We start from the raw sequence: 12,434 nt of genomic DNA, 5'->3' as shown, positions 1-12,434 counted from the left end.
TGTGTGTGAGTCTGTGTATGTGTGTGTGCACGCGTGTGTATCTGTGTATGTGCGCGTGTGTGTTGTGCATATGCGTGTGTGCGTGTGTGTCTGTGTATGTTTGTGTGCATGTATGTGTGTGTCTGTGTATGTGTGTGCACGTCTGTGTGTGTATGTGTGTGCGTGCGTGTGTCTGTGTATGTCTGTGTGCACATGTGTGTGTCTGTGTATGTGCATGTGTGTGCGTGTGTGTCTGTATGTTTGTGTGCGCATGTGTGTGTCTGTGTATGTGTGTCTGTGTGCATGTGTGTGTCTGTGTGTCTGTGCATGTGTGTGTGCACGTCTGTGTTTATGTGTGTGTGTGCGCATGTGCCTGTGTCTGTTCATGTGTCTGTGCATTTGTGCGTGTGTCTGTATGTGTGTGTGCGTGTTTGTGCATGTGTGTGCGCATGTGTGTGTATGCGTGGTGTGGCATGTGTATGTGTGTGTGCGTGCACATGTGTGCGCACGCATGTGTGTGTCTGTGTATGTGTGTGCACGCGCGTGTGTATCTGTGTATGTGCGCGTGTGTGTTGTGCATATGTGTGTGTGCGTGTGTGTCTGTGTATGTTTGTGTGCATGTATGTGTGTGTCTGTGTATGTGTGTGCACGTCTGTGTGTGTATGTGTGTGCGTGCATGTGTCTGTGTATATCTGTGTGCGCATGTGTGTGTCTGTGTATGTGTGTCTGTGTGCATGTGTGTGTCTGTGTGTCTGTGCATGTGTGTGTGCACGTCTGTGTTTATGTGTGTGTGTATGTGTATGTGTGTGTGTGCGCATGTGCCTGTGTCTGTTCATGTGTCTGTGCATTTGTGTGTGTGTCTGTATGTGTGTGCGCGCGTGTGTGTTTGTGCGTGTGTGTGCGCATGTGTGTGTATGCGTGTGGTGGCATGTGTGTGCGTGCACGTGTGTGCGCACATGTGTGTCTGTGTATGTGTGTGTGCATATGTGTGTGTGTATGTGTGTGTGTGCATGTGTGTGTGTGCATGCTCAGTCGCTCAGTTGTGTCCTACTCTGCAACCCCATGGACTATAGCCTACCTGGCTCCTCTGTCCATGGAATTTTCCAGACAAGAATACTGGAGTGGGTTGCCATTTCCTACTCCAGGAAATCTTCCAGACCCAGGGACTGAATCTGTGTCTCTTGTGTGTCCTTCATTGGCAGGCAGATTCTTTACCACTGCACTACCTGGGTGTCCATGTGTATATATATATATATGATTTAGTTGCTAAGTCATGTCCAAGTCTTGGTGACCCCATGGACTGTAGCCTATCGGCCTCCTCTATCCATAGGATTTTCCAGGCAGGTACCGCAGTGGGTTACTGTTCCCTTCTCTAGGGGATCTCCCTGACCCAGGGATCAAACTCGGGTCCCCTGCCGTGCAGGCAGATTCTTTACCAACTGGGCTACCCAGGAAGCTCATACATATATACACACACAAATGAATGGACACAGAAGACATGAGCTATATCTGTGTATCTGTATCTACCTATCTGTCTAAGCCATGCAGCAGTGACCAGAGGAGTGCAGATATTTCTCTGAGATACTTATTTCATTCTCTTTGGATATGTATCTAGAAGAGGAATTGCTGGATCATATGGTGAATGTATTTTTAACTTTTCAAGAAGCTTAGATACTGTTTTCCATACTGGTTGTACCAAATTATATTCTCACCACCAATTAGCAAGGGTTCCCTTTTCTCCAAATCTTTGCTAACACTTGCAATTTATTATCTTTTTTTTTTTGAGGGGGGTATATGTAGCTTTTTTAAATTAGAGGGTAATTGCTTTACAATATTATATTGGCTTCAGCCATACAACCATGTGGATCAGAGAACAGCCATTCTGACAGGTGTGAGGTGGTATCTCATCATGGTTTTGATTTGTATTATGCTAATGAAAATGAATCAGCTCTATATATACATATACACACACACATATACCCCTCCCTCTTGAACCTCGCTCTCACCCCTCATCCTCTAGGTCTTCACAGAGCACCAAGCTGAGCCCCCTGTGCTATACAGCAAGTTCCCACTAGCTGTCTATTTTGCGTACGGTAGTGTATATGCTCGGAGAAGACGATGGCACTCCACTCCAGTTCTCTCGCCTGGAAAATCCCATGGAAGGAGGAGCCTGGTGGGCTGCTGCCCATGGGGTCACTAAGAGTCGGACACGACTGAGCGACTTCCCTTTCACGTTTCACTTTCCTGCATTGGAGAAGGAAATGGCAACCCACTCCAGTGTTCTTGCCTGGAGAATCCCAGGGACGGGGGAGCCTGGTGGGCTGCCGTCTATGGGGTCGCACAGAGTCGGACACGACTGAAGTGACACAGCAGCAGCAGCAGCAGCAGCAGCAGCCGCAGCGGTGCATGTGCTCAGTCGCTCAGTCATGCCGTACTCTTTGCAACCCCGTGCACTGTAGCCCACAAGGCTCCTCTGTCCATGGGATTTCTCAGGCAAGAATACCAGAGTGGGTTGCCATTTCCCCCTCTAGGGGATCTTCCGAATCCAAAGATCAAACCTGTATCTCCTGTGTCTCCTTTTTGCAGGCGCTCCTTTACCACTGAGCCTTTCGGGAAGCCCATGGTGGTGTTGCCAACCTTAATCTCCCATTCACCCCACCCTCGCAGTCTTCTGCTGTGCCCACAGGTCCATTCTGGACGTCTGCATCTCTATTCCTGACCTGCGGATAGGCCCATCTGTACCATTTTTTGCAGTCCATGACATTGCAAAGAGCCAGACACAACTTGGTGACAGAACAACAACATAGCTGGTTCACTTCATGTACAATAGAAACTAAAATAACATTGTAAAGCAATTAAACTCCATTTTTTTTTTTTAGGTTGTACATCGTCACACTTATGCCTGTTTAGAAGTCATACTTGGTCTGACTGGTGCTAGATTCTTTCTTGGTTTGGAATTGTGCACATCTGTACTTCATTTGCTTCTTTGTTAGTTGCTTTACTTACATTGTTTCTGGTCTAACCAGCTGCAAGACTCCCCGCAGTAACAGGCCTAAATGAACTTGTTGGACTCCATTGCATCTATGATGTTTTTTTATTACTAGTTTTTAACTGGTAATATTATAAAACTTGATGACATAGTTGAGACTGAAGCAAAGAGATGAGTATTTTTAGAAGGAAATCGTAACCCATTCCAGTATTCTTGCCTGGAAAATTCCATGGACAGAGGAGCCTGATGGGCTGCAGTCCGTTTGGCTGCAAAGGGTCAGACTCAACTGAGCACAAACACACACACCTTTACTATAATGATGTCAAGCCTTTTTGTGGGATACAGGATCTGCTGTACAAAACCTCTTTTCTATTATCCACCCAGAGTCAACCATACATCCCCATCTCATTAACATTTAAAAAAATCTATTTCCCTCTTTGGTAATTTAACACTATGACAATAGCTTTATATACTGATGAGTAGAAAATTTGAGGAGGAGAAACACACTTTTGGATGACCAAGGAACTCTGACTTGCTGTGATCCTTAACTGCTGTTTAAATATGTCTGAAATCTTGATGTTTCAGGAGTCAGCATAAAGGGGAACCAGGGTATAGTACCCAGATGAAATGGTGCAATTTCACCTTACTGTCCTCTCTTAATTAATTTCAAGGTGAAACACAAAAGGCCATGAAGAGGTGGAATGAAAATGAGACACTTCAATCCTGTCCTATTTTTGCTTCCTGAGTTCAATATGTCTTAAAATTGGAAGGCAGAGTCTAGGTGTTAGCGAGGTATTAGCCTGGGGAGATGTGACAGTGGAGGTCAGACAGTAAAAGGGCATTAAACTATGCATATTACATGAGGGATTAATTGCCAGGAGTGTGTGAGAAGAATTATGGCAGTTAATATCCAAAGGCTGAGCAAATACCAACATGAGAAAATCGTCCCCTGTCTGCAAACATAGGAGGGTTCCAAGCCAGTGGGTAAAAATGAGATTAGCTTTTTTCTTTATAAATGACAGAAAATGCTTTGGGGGGAAAAACACCAAAGACAGAACTGGGTGGTGTAGCCTAGATATTTTCAAGTTCAATTCAGAACCATGATCATGCTAATAGGGACTTAAAAAAAAAAAAAAAAACAACTGGAGAGAGGCACCCTGGAGTTTCATGGCTTCATGGCACACCTTCCAGTCTAGCTTTCCTCTCTTGTAAATCTGCAGCTCTAGCGCTAGAATGAAGAGTCAAGTTTATCACCCAGAGCCTGAGGCACTATTAGATGCTAAGTGCTAAATGGGAATTCAATTACATTTTCTCCATCCTATTTACTAAAGCAGAAAATTAGAATTATTTAGTCTTAGAGCAGCATTTCTCCCTTGTGGGTAGGGAGTGGACAGAGACACTCTTCCCCTGGAGGACATATCATACTCTGCCAGAGGGAGTATGAAAATAATGTATTTAATATTACACAAATTTTAAAACTGAGACGCCACCCAAAGTCATTATTTTTGTGATGTAAACTCCATCAGGAAGGCGGAAGGAAAGGTCTTTTATATAAGAAAATAAACTTTCCCCTGTCTCTCAGTGATTTCATTAGGAAGACAAGAGCAAGGCCTCTGGACGCATGCTGAAAAGTGGGAGAGATTTTGCTGTTCATCAAGGAAGAGCCTAGTGTGGTCTTCCTCGGTGGCCCAGCGGTTATGAATCAGCCTGCCAATGCAGGGGACACGGGTTTGATCCCTGGTCTGGGAAGACCCCACATGCCATGGGGCAACTAAGCCTGCGCAACACAACTAGGGAAGCCTGCGTGTCTAGAGCCTTGCTCCGCAACAGGAGGAGCCACCGCAAGGAGGAGCCTGCGCCCTGCACCTAGAGAGCAGCCCCCGCTCGCTGCAAGAGGCAGAAGTCAGTGTGCAGCAACCAAGACCCAGCACGGCAAAAAAAAAAAACACACACACACACACAAATAAAAAGACTGCAAAGGCAATCTGACAAATCCTTTTTTTTTTTAAGAAAATAGTTTTAAAAACATTGAAAAGCCTAAGCCCACAGCAGGGTCTCATAAAAACAGGTCTCATAAAACTGGTGTCGTGCTTTCCTTTCACTTAAACTGGCAAATTCAATCTAATGGAGGCTTCCTAAGCATTTGATTAACAGCAGATTAACTGTTACCCATTTGATTTTTTTTCTTGCATTAATCATTTTTGGTAGTATATACACCTGATCTTCATGGTAACGGTCTGTTTGAAGCCAGAACGGTTCTTTCTGGCATGGCCGAGTTCTTTCACTGCTGGTGGCAGCTTGCCGGTATGGGAGAGGAGTCATTGAGCACAGATGTCCTTTATGATTTGATTCTTAGCAAAATGAGGTAATGGAGTGCTCACTAAAGCATGGAATCTGTTACAGTTCTCCTGCTTTGCTTGGAGGAAGCATGGAAATAAGAAATGTCTTTTCTTTCTTCTTTTCACTTCTCACTAAGCTTGTTAGAAGAAATGACATTAAGCAATTCTGTGTGTTGAATTTGTGCCTGCTTCCATATCCAGAAATGTTTTCAGTTATAAAACCATTGACAAATTTCAGAAAAGGGAGCAAAGCATGTCATGTAATTATCAGATAGTTTCAAGATTAGTGGTTTCACCTATGTTTTCCTTAAAACTCCAAGATCTTATACCAAAATTAAAGTGTAGAATCATTAATGTATGGTTAATCATTCAAGAATTGTCATTGTTTGTTGGCAAATTTTGCCAAGTTTGTAGGCAAAATGTTACATTAGCTCTAAGGGTCATATTTTTATTTCTCTTTTACCTTTGAAAGTCTTGAATGTGTTTTCAGTAAAAACACCTTCTAAATGTCCTTTTGATGACTGTATCTGCTGTATTTGGCAGAAATGTGTCCTCTGATATGCCTGTAGAACTACAGGGGTAATCTTTCCATTAAAAGCAGCAGGAACATCATGCTTAGGAGGGATCTATGTTCTTTTCTGGGTTTCTCAACTTAGAAAGGATTTGGAGAAATACAGAGGAAGCCAAAAATATCAATAGAAAGTTGAAAGGATCTGAGTTCAAATGCAGACATACTTAGGAAAGAACAAGAGGCTAACAAAGTTGCCAAAGTTGCAATGCAAACCCGTATTTGTCATAAATAATCTGAGTGATGCTACCAGCTCTTTCATGAAAAGTGGCCTCTTCCACAAACAGTTCCATAGCAATGGCTTCCAGGAATAGTTCTAACACGTGCTCTGCCAGGCACTGTGATAGCAAAATGCAGGGCTAGACATCACATCACAGTGTATGTCCTACTCTGCCTGACCCTGGAATATGTGGGCCAGGCTTACTGGAAGGAGCTGGAAGCTTGCCTGTGGAATGTTCTTCCCATCATCAGATGTGTAACATTGTAAACAGGACTCAGTTCTCACGAATGCCTCTGTTGTTCAGTCACTAAGACCCCATGGACTGCAGCATGCCAGGCCCCCCCGTTCTCCACTATCTCCTGGCGTTTGCTCAAATTTGTGTCCATTGGGTCGGTGATGCCATCCAACCATCTCATCCTCTGTTTTCCCCTTCTCTTCCTGCCTTCAATATTTCCCAGCATCGGGGTCTTTTCCAAAGAGTTGGCTTTCATGTGGCCAAAGTATTGGAGCTTCAGCTTCAATATCAGTCTTTCCAATGAATATTCAAGGTTGATTTTCTTCAGGATTGATTTTTTTGATCCCCTTGCAGCCAAGAGATTCTCAAAGCTCTTTTCTAGCACCATAATTTGAAAGCATCAGTTCTTTGGTGGTCAGCCTTCTTTATGGTCCAACTCACATCTGTACACGATTACTGGAAAAATCATAGCTTTGACTCTATGGACCTTTGTCAGTAAAGTGATGTCTCTGCTTTTTAATATGCTGTCTAGGTTTGTTGAAACTGTTAATAATATAAAACAGTATTTGATCAACCACGCTAGAAAAAGTACTCTTTTTGTTTTCTTCTACAAAGAATAATACAACAACATTGTCAAATAAAGAAGCAATACAAAGTATAACAGAAGTGGTTCAGTCAGTCATAGTAAGTGTTATTGTCCTGAATGTTGGTGATGTTTGTGGTATTGGTCAGCTTTTTAAGATTTGCAATTTATTGGACTTTCTGTTTTTCAGTTTGAATTTTGTACCCAATTTCCTATTTATGTTTTAAAACTTCTTTTTCTTCAGAATGGCCCTCCAAACTGGGTAAGATCCAGGATGCCCCAAACCTGGTTTGGTAACTAAGACTGTGCTATCCCAGCTTATAATGACATGGTCCAGATGTGCTGTCTCTCTTGATGTGTGTGCAAAGGTTTGTAACACACCCCAAGGAGGGCATTTCTCAAGCTTATCTGGACAGCTCATCTGTTCTGTTGGTGTCCCCATCACCCAATTTTCCATTAGTAAGTCTTGGGTTCTATAGGACTCCTGATTAAATAGCTCATCCAATGCTTGGTGCTTAGTGTTGTCCAAAAGGATTCATTCAACACAATTTATAAGGAAGAAATAAATCCTATCAATTCAAATGGGTCTAAATAAGAGTAAATCTTCCATGTTCTTAGACACAATAACTGTGGATAAAATAAAATGAGGAAGAATGTAAGGATTATCCATCCATTAACGAAAGGAGTAATCTTGTTTGCACTGGGTACTGATGTGTTTCTGCTGAGTGTCACCTTAACTATTGCTTGAAGTGTATTCAACTACAACAGCCACAGCAAAATAGAGTACGCCATTCATCATTCAGCGGCTGCTTGCCCTCAGAACATAAGGGAGCCACAGTGCTTTGGTTTCCAGTGAGTAATTTCTCTTTGGGGCTTGGTGAGAACTCAGATTCCCTTGGTACAGATATCAATCTTAATTGAATAGACACGATGACAAAACACAGACAGTAGAACAGAGAGGCAAGGGGAGATAAATAGCTCTGCTTGAGTGAGTTTCAAGGCAACACTTTCTAAAGAGAAGTCTGTGAGACAACAATGGCGTCATTGTCATGCGCCCCAAGAGTGATGGAAATGCTGCTGCCTTCCCAATGCCAGGCCCGGAAGTCATGACCTCAGGTTAGAACTCCTAGCTCTCTGGTACTGTGCTGTGAGCTTGCTATTAGGACTGCTCCCTTCTCTTCACCTTTATGTCTAAAGCCTATTCAAAGAGTCCAACTAGCCCTCCCCACTTCTCTTTGCACTAAACAACCTAGCTGGATTTCTTTTTACCATTATTGCTTTCTCACCTGTGTTGTGTCGGTTATCACCGTGCTGGTCATTGGGTAGGTTCTCAAACATTTGTTCAATTAATGGTCAGGGTCACCTTACATTAGTGACAGCAAATGAAATTTGTTATTAATGATAATGATGAAAATTTTGTGCAAAGAGCAATAGTAGCAGGTACTAGGTACCACATATTAAATGCCAAAAGCTTTTCACATACTGTCTATTTGAATCTTCACAGAAAGTTTTCAAGGTAGTTACTGTTTGTATGCAACATTTCAGAACACTGAGACTCAGAAATTTAATAATGTATCCAAAATTTTTAAACCTAAGATTTTTGTTTGGGAAGGGGGTTGGGTGGGAAATCGAAACATCACATTATTTTTGCATTCATTTTCTATAGAACAAAATTGTGTTTTGTATATAATGTAAATTTTGTTGCTTTACAGTTACTATGTCATAGTCAGCTCTTTGTGACCCTGTGAACTGTAGCCCACCAGGCTCCTCTGTCCATGGGATTCTCCAGGCAAGAACAGTAGAGTGAGTTGCCATTTCCTCCTCCAGGGGATCTTCCCAATCCAGGGACTGAACCTGCATCTCTTGCATCTTCTGGATTGGCAGGCAGATTCTTTACCACTGAGCCACCAGGGAAGCTACCATCGCATAAGTATACTGTGTTTAGTATATCATACATGCATATGTATGTATGTATATGAATCTATCATCTGTTTCTCTTACATAAGTTCAGTGAAGGCAGGGATGGCTCCTATTTCATATTTTCAAATATTTATGAAATCTAATAGTTTAGTAAATTCATCACTGGACCTTTGTTTTCTCTCAAAAAATCTTTCTGGGCATTTTATCTGGTGGATAATTGAGACTAGCAGAATGTGCAAGTATCTTGATCTCAGGCAGATTAGTTCAACTGGATAGAAAGAATTTAATGTCAAGTGTCCAATGTCCAATACTGTGCAAAAAGACATCAGAATAGAAGTGTTGATACTCACTTCCAGTGGGAAAGTAGACACAGATTTACCCTGCAATTGGAAAGAATGGACTCGTTAAATAGGTGATAGCCTTGCAGTTGACTGTCTATCAGCGTACTCAATGGTTACGTTCTTCAAAAGTATCTTTATTTTACCATAAGTTTCCCTGAAAATGGAGCCTGAGTAAAAAGCCTGAAAGCAGGTGGTTTATTTGGAATACGTTCTGGGAGCAGAAGTGAGGAAGAAAGGGAATAAACAGAGAAGGAGAGACAATACACCGAAGCTAAGGCATTGGCTACTGTGATGAGTGATTTTTTGCTTAATCCTTTGAGATAAAATACGTCTAAGACCTACCCACCTGATTGGAGAAAGAGGAAACATGTATCCATGAGCTCGCCTTTCCACTGGTCCAGGATGGCCTGCATGTTGTTAAACTCCCTGCTTCTGGACTGTGATATGATGAAGCAGGGGTGAGTTTGTGGGGGCAGGGCAGAGGAAGGAGTTTTCCAGTGGTGGGGGGGAAACCCAGGTGTTTGGAGCAGTGGCTAGAATGGGACCTGAAGCTGGGAGGATTTTAGTTGTATTTAAGAAGTCTAAGTTATGCTTGGGCAATTAAAAATGCTTTTATTAAGATTGATTTTTGTCAACATTTAAGAGGTAAAGAAACAGAAGGATATATTGAATAGGGCAAAGCATGTTCTGTTTTTATCATTACATTAACAAGGGCTCCCCACCTTGGTGCAGTAGTGAAGAATCCACCTGCCAACACCGGAGACACAAGCGATGTGAATTCAATCCCTGGGTCGGGAAGATCCCCTGGAGAAGGAAATGGCAACCCACTCCAATATTCTTGCCTGGGAAAGGCCATGGACAGAGGAGCCTGGAGAGCTACAGTCCATGTGGTCACAAAGAGTCAGAAATGACTGAACAACCGAAAACACACACACACACACACACACACACACACACCACGAACAAATCACCAGCTTATGGGGAAGAAATAAATGTTAAAAAAAATCCAAAAATTTTCTAGTAATGTCCAGCTGATCCAGATGACACTAGCATAATCTATTAGCTATGTCAGTCTCTATCTTCTAGATTAAAATAATTTTGCATATGAAGTTTTTATCTTAACCAATGACCAGTTCAGGACAATGATGTCCTGAACTAATGGTTTTGTTAATATTGATGATATCGCCTGCTCTCGTTTCACCACGGTGAGCTATTCATCTGAGGCCAATGACATTTCCACTTTTTTTGGTTTAAAATAACTTTTTATTGCCCAGGATATTTTTTTCCTTGTCTAATTTTGTCTGTTTTATTTGTTTTTGTTTTCTTTTTTCATAGCTATAAATTCAAGCTTAGGGAAGCTTGCCTTTGTCTTGGAAAGCAAAACAACAAAGCTTTCCTATCATTTGCAACCTGATCTCATTTGAAGAGACAGGTGGGTTATTTTGCAAGAGTAAAATTTATACCATGAATAGTGCAGGTCTAGGTTTGATGGTACTGAGAGAAGACAATGGCATTCTTGACAAAATTAAAATCTGCTGGTGGCGTTTGAGGAAAAGAAGCCCTTGCAAATTTCTAAACAACAGTAAACTCTTATTAGAAAATTCTAGTGTTTTACAGGCCAAAAAGGGAATGAGGTTATTAGCAAAATGCCTCAACAGAGTTGGAATAAAATACTGGATTTGAGAGCTACTGGAACTTGGATATGTAAAAAGAGGGTGGAGGTTGGGTCACGGTTACAGTGGTCTCAAGTTCAAATAAACTACTGTGGCAAGACACCACTTCACAAGTCACACGCTGGCCCAGGGACTCTTCTCTTTCCCTAGTAGGTGCTGGCAGAAGGCATGCTCAGCCGTTTTGCAATGTAGATGCTTAGCTCCAAAGCCAAAACATGGGAGAGGAAGAGAAATGGAATGAACACCTGAAGAAACTCTGCGGAGAAGATCCCCCCTTTCCGCATAGCTTCACTTTCCCTCGTGCTTAAGGAAACGGAACGTTTAGGGTGCCTGAAGTGGAACCCCTTGGGTGGAATGTTTTCAGGTCTACTGGACCGGTCGGACACCCAGTCCACGCTTTTCTAAAGAGCATCCACTTCTTTCTCTCCTGCAACTTCTTCTTCTGACTGAGAGCTATGGTCCTTGCTGGTGTGCATTTCCACATCAAACACGATCTGCCCATCCTCTTGTGGGGAAAGGCTGTCATAGTGAGAGCTGCCTCTTGAGCTGCTCTGTCCGGGTTCATGCTGTGCGTCCAAAAGAATCTTCTCCACGTGCCCATCGAAGAGGGTACGCGCTCCAGCCCCCCGTTCTTCCCTTTGCTGTTATCACGGCCATTGCTGTTGTTCATGGGAAGCGCCACCCAGGAGCTGTTGAGGCCATCGGGCGGTGGCAGAGACTGTTCGCCTTCTTCACAATTGTTGTCATTGTGCAGGGATGGCGGCTGTTCTACTAAGTTAGACGACGTTGTCAGGCGGCTGGAAGAGCTGCTGCCCTGCAGCAAGGACCGTCTGCGGTTCTCCAGCAGCAACACAACCGACATTTTACTTCCAAACTTGACAGTTTCTTGCTCCCTTATCCCTGGAATGTTAACTAATGTTTTGTAGTCTAATATGTTTAGCTTAAAACCTAATGCTGTAAATGTATACATTAAAACACAACACTGGAAATATATGCGCATTTACAGAATATAATCTTTGTACATCTGAGCAGTGCAGAGTAACACGAAAACCAAGGATGCTTCTGAAGGTGAGGAAGTCACCTTGCATCATGTCATGAATGCATTATGCCGTTTTTATTTCATGACCTAGCAGTCTTCCTTAACTGCACTGCTTTTTCGTAGTTTCTAGTGACTGAAAAAAAAACTGCCTAGACATCTCAATAACATTATTTTGGGTAGGAATTCTGATCTACCACGCTAAGATCTTGATTAAGCCTGGGACCCTGGTGTACTGGATGGCATGTATCATAAAAGTAAACTATTAGACCTAGAGAGGAAAGGGAAGGAAGGAAAGGGAAAATGAAAACAAAGAGAAAATACTAAATAGTAACTTGGCAGCAACATGACATATGAACGATGAAGAATATCTTAAGAATAACAATTCTCATATCATAAAACACTAAGCAAAATGTGTCAGTGTCTAGTCAGAGTCCTGAAGATGAAAAATGTCAAGGATGAAGATAATTCTGGGATTTCCCTGGTGGTCCAGTGAGTAAAGACTGTGTTCCCAATGCAAGGGGCCTGGGTTCAATCCTTGATCCAGGAAC

At 42.6% G+C, this 12,434-nt stretch overlaps 1 pseudogene; it reads right to left on the bottom strand.

Annotated features, from left to right (window-relative positions):
• Nucleotides 1–10,993: 10,993 nt before the first annotated feature.
• On the bottom strand, nucleotides 10,994–11,532 carry LOC138426886 (BCL2/adenovirus E1B 19 kDa protein-interacting protein 3-like pseudogene; annotated as a pseudogene).
• Nucleotides 11,533–12,434: the final 902 nt, after the last annotated feature.

The sequence above is a fragment of the Ovis canadensis genome, chromosome 21 (assembly GCF_042477335.2).
Source record: "Ovis canadensis isolate MfBH-ARS-UI-01 breed Bighorn chromosome 21, ARS-UI_OviCan_v2, whole genome shotgun sequence".
In the NCBI taxonomy this organism is placed as follows: domain Eukaryota; kingdom Metazoa; phylum Chordata; class Mammalia; order Artiodactyla; family Bovidae; genus Ovis; species Ovis canadensis.
This window is presented reverse-complemented; position numbering and strand designations above follow the sequence as displayed.